The 8,672-nt window shown below is 29.5% G+C and overlaps 1 protein-coding gene across 3 annotated transcripts in view; it reads left to right on the top strand.

Annotated features, from left to right (window-relative positions):
* LOC106683743 (N-deacetylase and N-sulfotransferase sfl) overlaps positions 1-8,672 on the top strand; it is a gene marked incomplete at its 3' end in the record, with an annotated part of 703,925 nt that overhangs the window by 344,533 nt on the left and 350,720 nt on the right.

The following is an 8,672-nucleotide window of genomic DNA, read 5'->3' as shown; positions in this document are numbered from 1 at the left end:
TTTATATTATGAGATATATTTTTTTAACTTTATGTCGTCTAAAATTGTTTTCATATTGAAACATCCATTCATATTATTTATATTTTTTAAGTAAAACTGTTAAATTCGATCGTAGTTCTACTAAGGTATTATTACTTTGACCTGACAAACCGAAAAGTGTTTGCAAGCTATGTTCAAATTCTTAGATGTAATACGAATTTCTAATTTCTCAAAACTTTAAGTAAAATTTAAGCATTTAATTTAAGTTTGCTTAAATATGTTGAGTAATTCTAAAAAGTAATATTTTATATAAGTGATATAAAAAATATGAGAACTAACAAATAAGGAATTGCAGAATGTGATCAATCTCAAATATTTCTTCGCTCAAAAACATAAAACCTACACCTACATCATCGAGATTGGCCATGCATAAGTGAAACGGACTACAATTGCTCCTTAAGAGTTCTATACATTTTGAGCTCAACTGCCAGGAACGAGGTTGCTCATTGCACTCGATAGTGACTTTGTGTATTGCCGTCAAAAGGTAGAAAAGAATTTGTTAAAAGCTCGGATTATGGGGCTGTGAACAGAATTGGCTAGACGAAAGAAGTCAAGTGACGTGTAAATCAAAGCAGGGCACTTCATATGCTCTCTCCCTCCCCTCAATGCCACGGTGAACTTCTATATTTTGTTCACGTGCTCACTAGTTTCCTTATACGAGGAATCAATCATTCTTTGTTGAACTATGTTATAAATCTAATATAATGATATCAGTCATGGCATTGATATTACTTAATGAATACGATTTATTTTTAATTTAATTAACTATCGTTTTCATTGCTTGAATAAATCTCCAGATATAAAGTTAAAAGTACCTAATTTTGTACGCTGTAATGCTGCAATATTTTCTCAATTAACTTGTACTAATTGTTAATCAGCCAAAATTTACGCGCTGTAGCCCGTTGCTCATATAGAGGGATTACATTGCCAGCTCGGTCCCGTTATAATGCATTGTGTGATTTATCAAATTAAAATTTTACCAAATAAAGTATTATTAGTAGATCATTAATTCTCTTTAAATGACGAAAATTTTATATTGATTAGTTAAAAATTATAAATTATATTTGTATTTAATTAATTTTCCAGTATATATAGATGATTAATTGTTGGCATGTAAATTAGAAAAATATTGTCTTTCTATGCCGCGGTCGCGACCTGGACCATCAAATATTAAATAATATTCTTATAGTTTACACATTTTTATAATTTAAAACATATTGAAAGCACATTGAGTTCATCTTAGTAATTGAAAACTTCCTTAAGCCTCTTTCATTGTAACCGGCCTGTATAATGTTTATAATTTTCTATCCTATTATATATCTCAAAAAGTAACTATTGAATAAAACATTATGGATAAGATGTTCGCCCATTACTCGTGCAAAACTCAAACCTCTCCATAATTAGATGGAATTATAGTATATTATATAATCATAATTAGAAGGTCTCCAATTGGATTCTCACTTTATATGGTAAGATTGAAATAACTTTTTTTTATTTTTACTTGTAGTGTATTAATTTTTTCATTGTAGTTAAAATATTGTGTATATATATATATATATATATATATATGCAATATTTTAACTTTATATATTAATATTTATTTATTCAGTAAAATACATTCAACATGGCCTGACCAGATGACATTTATCGCTGCTGAATAGGTATCGAGTTTAGTTAAAAATAATAATACAATAAAAAATATAAAAAATAATAAAATATATCGTGAGTGAATAAAATATGTAACATGACACCTAATTTAAAAAATACCAAAAAGAAAGGAGTATTAAATGTAAAGAGCTGCTAAAAGATAAAATAAAATAAGAATACGATAAAAATAAGGATTTAAGTTAATCTAAATAAATAATGTATATAATTATTAGAATATCTTTATGATGCATTACTGTCTCCAAACACTTTTACACACTTGGTTTTGTTATTTTTGCACATTTTAGTGATATAATTAGATATACTGATAAAATTACTACTAGGTGTTCCTAAAATATTTTTCTATATTCAAAAAGTATCGTTTACCAACTTTAAATCTAAAACTGAATTTTTAGTTGTGGTAAATATTTTCCTCAGAATCGAACATTTTTACGTTTTAAATATGACAAGAAACTGCTCGTAGATTCCGATTGCTACAACACTTACTTGACAAACGCTCTAAATTTCCCATTCACTACAAAAAATTAGTATACACTACAATAATCAGACCAATGGACATATGGAATTGAGCTCTGGGGCTCCACCAAACCATCAAATTCTTCCCGCATCCAATCATTACAATCCAAAATCCTTGATGCTCCTTATTACGTTACAAATAAACTCATTTACGAAGACCTTAACATCTCATTCGTTGCAGATTTGACCCAAAAGAGATATGCGTCTTTTCATTCCAAACTCCTTAACCATCCTAACCCATTAATTCTTAATCTTTTATCCTTAACAATCCCTGATAATCCTCCGAGGCGTCTGAAAAGAAGATGGCCACGGGACCTTCTAATTTAAATTAATGTTTGAAGTACCACCAATTGGGTGGTTCCTCCCCAAGATTTTCAAGTGTATATGAAACATACAACATATTTACCTATTGTATTATTTTGTACAGTTGTAAATTACTTTAAATAAATTTAAAAAACTTTTAAATATAATTTTTTTCCAATGTTTAAATAGCTATTAAAACAAACCAAATCAAATATTCTCAGTCAAGGAAAATAATCTGTATTTATAGTTTTGAGCTAAGGAAGGTTATCTTTTTAGTGTAGAAAGATTGCCTTTGTCCTCTTCAGTTTACTTTTTCTTTATATAAAATATATATCTGTAGTTTATTATTTGGACCTCCCTACCGTACTAAAATATAGTAATTTAATCTTCTGCTGCATGTATTCTTTATACTTGTTCTTTTTAAAAGATATATAAAAACTTTATTTATTATATTCAAAAGCATAATAATATCTTGAATTATTTATGTGTACAATGTGAGTTACTTAATCTTTTAATGTATTGAATATGGAAATAAAGATGCACAGATATTGAATGCTGTTTTAAAAGTTTAATATTTTTTTAATTAGAAAATTTTAAAGAGAAATAGTTTATGTATGTTTATGCCTAAAGCGTAAATGATATTGGCATAAGATTAAGCCATTACCAATTTTATTTAAATCATCAGTTTAGAATAGTTTAAATCATAAGTCAATTGTTACGGTGTTATCTGTGTAAATGAAATGTTTGTTAAAACCCTAAGAGAAGCTTTAAATTTTCACCAATTATTTAGTCTCTGTAATAACATATTTTAAGATCTTTTGTTTTACATAATTTAAATAAAAACGTAAGCAAAGTAAAAAACTAAAGCATGCACGTTGTAACTGGAGCTTGAAATACGTAATCGCTTGTGGTAAAACTTTCCGTGGTTTGTTAGAACTCTGCAGCATTCCGCCGAAATTGGTCTGGAAAGCTTTAACCGTTTCGGAATTGGATTTAACTATCAATTTTGTTTAGATATTTTTAAACTTCTTTAGTTAATTCTCCTGTCAATATTACCCTTTCCTTTATTCAATATGTATGACAATAACTCATATTATTTATTAATATACAGTTTTTTTCTGTTTCAGGTATGAATTACAACTCTCATTTAAACGAATATGTAAATGTTTAGTAAGTATTCTTTCACTACTCCTACTGCTTTTTTTTTTTGTTTTTTAATTATATATTTTTATAAAGTATAGTTTCCGTACGTATAAGGTTAGGAAGGAACTCCTTCATAGTAATGCATCAATTTTGTAAATGATACTAATCTAACCCTAAGTCACGAAATCTAACCTGAGCCTTTATACTTTGTTTTCTGGGAAACCGTCTACCTATAGGTGTACTTAAAGATAGTTTCTAAATAATTTTTTTTTTAATTACTACAAACGTGTTTTAGATTATTTTCAACTAATATATCGATACTTCAATGCAGCTTATTCGAAGTCCGTTTTCACAGTTTTGGGAAACTATGAAAAAAAATTTCAAATACATATTGAGATATGTATTAACCATGTTTCGTAGATTTTATGGCTTTTCATTTGTCTTTAGTAAATAAATAAACAAAATTGAAGTTTTATGAACTGTGGTCAGAACTTCAGAAGGTATAAAATGTGCAATTTGATTGACCTACTGTGCATTAGGATTATCATTATGCTCTATGTATAGTCGAGTAACTGTAAGATTGCGTTTGGGAAAAAATCAAGTAAAGCTGGAAACTGTTTAACTCCATGTACTATGCCGTTAATAAAAATGAACTAAGTTTGTCCGCATTTCTGTGGTGTGGGTACTCTCAAAATACATCGAAATTTCCCAACTTAATTTACTCTATTAAAAGTAGCTGTATGAAGTGCGCTTTCAACCTAAGACCAGGCGTTAATTCACTTTTGATTGGGTATTGTTAGTAGAATGTATTGAAATTATTTGCAATCAAAATAAGGCATAAGGAATTGATTTGCAATTTGGAGGTTGGTTGAACAAGAGAGAATATTAACTGTTTAATACTAAATATACGGGGTAATAAGGGTGGCCGAAACAAAACATTCATGGTTAAGATGTGTTAATTAATTTTGATTGGTGTTGTGAATCACATATAGAAGGATTGTGACTTAATCATGATTCCTTTTTCTTCTCCATCACATTCCTCCATCTACCCTCTCCTCGGCTACCGGAGGGCTCTTCGGATATGTCTTTACTCACTCATGGTTTTCTTTACTGAATAAAAATGAAGAATGAATGAATGCCACTAACTATAGCTCGCTTGCGAGGGTGTGTCGTTTGTTATCTCTTCCACCAGGGCGCTGGTGTTTGCGATTAGCCATATGCTTATAGCATGGGTTTCAAGTCTTCCGTTTAAACATAATGCTAGCTCTATCTTAATGGTAACTTTGATCTTCTATTACAGTCTTGCGACCAATCTTATTTTTAAAAAATGAATAGAATAATAGTTGTTGATAGTCTAACTATCTTTCTATTGATTATCTTATTTTTTAATTTGGCCAAAGGCACCATTATAGGTCTTAGGTGTTAAATGTAATACTACAGTGTAAGTAAACAATAAAAAAAAATCCTTATTAAATCTTTGTTATACAATAAAAAGACAAATTTAATGACAAAATAACGAAATTATTATTTTTTTTTTTTGAAATTTTAATTACTTTTGGAAAAACTATATCTAGACGTACATATATCTATTAGCAATTAAAATTATTTTATTTATTTTTTTTTTTCTGACCTCCTAGAAAAAATTAAATAACAAATTAAATATATACAAGAGAATGAAATGTATATACTCATGCAAATATATATCTTGGATTGCCAGTGTGGCATTATAATATAAGCTGCCGGGTCCGCTGAAGGCGATGTTATCGACGATGGCATGAGTATTAAAATTACAGCTTATTGAATGATCTATAAAGTAATTTAGAATATTTATCTTCATGGGAATAGTATTTTTTATGACATTTCCCAAAATGTTTGTATTTGTTGTTCGGACAAAATATTTGGTTTATCAACAACTAATCTCAGGAATTATTAGGCTATAAGCAATCAAACTAAGCTTGTTGAATGTAACATTTATCTTCGTTGGGGTTGTAGTTTTCATGATATTTGCCAAAATAAATTCACAAAATGTTGGTATCTAGTTGTTTGGACCAACCTTTTGGTTTATGAACAACTATGTCTAAAATAACTTACCCCTAAGAATATATTCGAGGTATTATCTATTTATTTATTTTTTTTAAGTGGAGCAAATATGATGGTCACTTTAGGAGACTTTGCACCACTTTCTAAATTTAATAATTAAGTATTTAGCGCTCAATATCTAATGAATTATTTTGTTGTCATCATCGAAGAGATGTGTACGATCTGTGTACATTTTAATTTTTTTTTTATATATATATTTCTTCTCCCCCTCTATTATGTATATTATAATTTATTGTTTACCTCATTTTAATATTTTACACTGTTTACTTTAAAATTATTTTCAAATGTAACGTACTTAACTGCCATCCCCACTCATCCCAACTCAAACGGTTCGCTCAGACTTCTGTCTAAACAGGTATGACCGTTTGCAATTTGTTGTTTAGGCCGTTTATGTTCCAGTTGATGATTTCCATTTTACAATTTATAGCGCGGTCCCTCACATAGGCTTGTGGAATAGTCGTTGACTTCATTCTCTCACTTATGTTGGTTCTATTATGTTTCTACCGGCACAGATTCTCAATACTATATTAAGAAGACGGATAGAAACTCTTATACTTAAAGTTAGGAAGAAGACCTAACTCGTCTTACGGCACTGTACTGGCTCTGAGAATAATTCAATACTATACTATATTTTGCATTCGAATAATATTCCATTTCCGTTAAGATTTGTCTAATTTATTTTAAACATTTAAGTACGACCTATGGTGTTTAGAATGACATCTACTGATGGAAAAGAAAAAAATACCTACACTTGTTCGATGTACATTTTAATATTTTTTGTTTATAACTCAATATCGGTTGAGTATTTGGTGATACCAGCATTTTCTTAACAAGTCAAAGGAGAGTAGGTGTCGATCATATAAGTATATATTTCTTCTTCGGTGAGTGCTTCCGGCTCAGGGTCCTTCGTCGTGTTGATCTTGAGCGTTGAGTGCTAAACTCGGCTTTTTTTCCCTACTCATTTAGCATTACTTATGTTAAATGCTTGTATCTTTTTTAGCCCTGACGAAGCCCTTGCAATGTGGTGCGAAACGTTGGATCATTAAAATAATTGTCACTATTTGGGTTTTTTTTTTGGTTTTTTTTACCACACCCGGACCATATTCCATTTATTAAAAATAGTTTTTGTTTGAAAACTCTAGGTGAGAAGTAACCCACTTTGACAGTATTTATCCTTTCAAAACAGCAAAACCCTTCTTAATCTAGGAGTTGAAAAATTCTTTTGTGGTGAGTGATCTTTTGAGTAGTTAGTAGTAATGAAATTATAATATAGGAGTTTATGCGAAAAATAATATAGAAAAAGGATTAGTTAACGGAAGAATTTAGAAGGCTATTTAACTCCTGGAACTATGGGTGTAAGGTTGTGGCACTTAGTAATGAACGGATGTTGTAATAAACACTGAACTAAAGTGTAAACGAGGAGTAGACCAAAGCGTAGGTGAGAGGATTGATCTTTCTGATTTCAGTTTGGACGGGCTTCACTAGATAGATGTGTGTAGACAGTAATTTATTGGTGGTATCTACCTCGAACTACAGATTCGCTTATTTATTAATTCCCTGATTTATTGATTTATATTATTATTATTCTTACTTATACTTTCTAGTAAATACTTGTAGTAGGTTTATTTTAAAATTAGAAAATGTCTAAAAATTCAACATTTTAAAATAAACTCAAGTAATAAAAACTAATTAGTTCATCTTCTATAGCCTTAGCAGCGGTATTACCTTCGGTGATGTTCTAAAGCTGGCTGGTGTCATTAGAAGGCGCCTTACAGATGATGGCTCTTGGTGAAAAGGATATTGACGGAGGATGATCCGTGGATAGAACCATCTTCTCTCCCCTTCCCCCATCCAGTCCATCTAAGGGATAATAAAACCCTTTAATCACTCTCTGGTTTAGGGTGGTCATTTTCTCAAAGGGGGAATCTCTTGAAGGATTGACAGTGAATTATCGCTTATAGAGATTGACATTAAAGTAATCTTTTGATTGAAAAGTGGAAGTACGTGGATTAATAAGTACATTGCAATTGCCCCTTTTATGTTGAACTATAATATATAAATTATGTATTTAATAAAAACTATTTTAACTCTATTTAACAAGAACACTTTTCGCTATATGTCTACAACTTACAAGTCATTTTATGAGCCTAGCTTGACAACCATTAGCAATTAGATATTTTAGAATAAAAATAAAGGGCCGTTAAAGCCTCATATACAGTAGAACCTATTACTTCTACCTGATAATGTCAAATCGCAGTTGGGTAATAATTAGCTATAGCTTATGAACAGTTAGCTATATTAACTAATTTTGTATCCATTATTTGTTTACTCCTTAATGCTATATTACTAATAATATTCGGGCCTAGTTTCTTATTTCAGCCTATTAGTGTTTTAATCACAAGAATTAGTGTGGTAAAAAAATTGGTCTTTTAATGGTAAATTCTTAACAGCTACTGTTAATTTAGGCTGTGATTTTAGCTAAAGAAATTTTTGGCAAATCTGATACCGACCCAAGACAAGCTTCCATACTTCACATCAATATTATATGTGATCTTATTTTGTAATATCCATTGAACCATTGTTATACATATTTTTACACTATATTCATTTCATTATTATTATTATTATTATTACATTTGCTTTTAAAATATATTACGTATTTACTTGAATTTCACCGTTATTAGTTCTTATGCATTATGCGACACCTTCATTTACATTTGTAAAATTTAGCTAAATTCACCTATTTTTAATATTTTCATACATAATAATATTCTAATTTCATTAACTAGTCTAAGATTGCTGTTTTAGCTAGTACATCAGTGATATCATATCTTTAAAGTGCAATAACAATATTATTAAAGAGTGTCTACTATTATTATTAGATAATAATTTATTTATAATAATAA

The sequence above is a fragment of the Halyomorpha halys genome, unplaced genomic scaffold, assembly GCF_000696795.3.
Source record: "Halyomorpha halys isolate HHAL.00 unplaced genomic scaffold, Hhal_1.1 Scaffold511.1, whole genome shotgun sequence".
Classification (NCBI taxonomy): Eukaryota; Metazoa; Arthropoda; class Insecta; order Hemiptera; family Pentatomidae; genus Halyomorpha; species Halyomorpha halys.
This window is presented reverse-complemented; position numbering and strand designations above follow the sequence as displayed.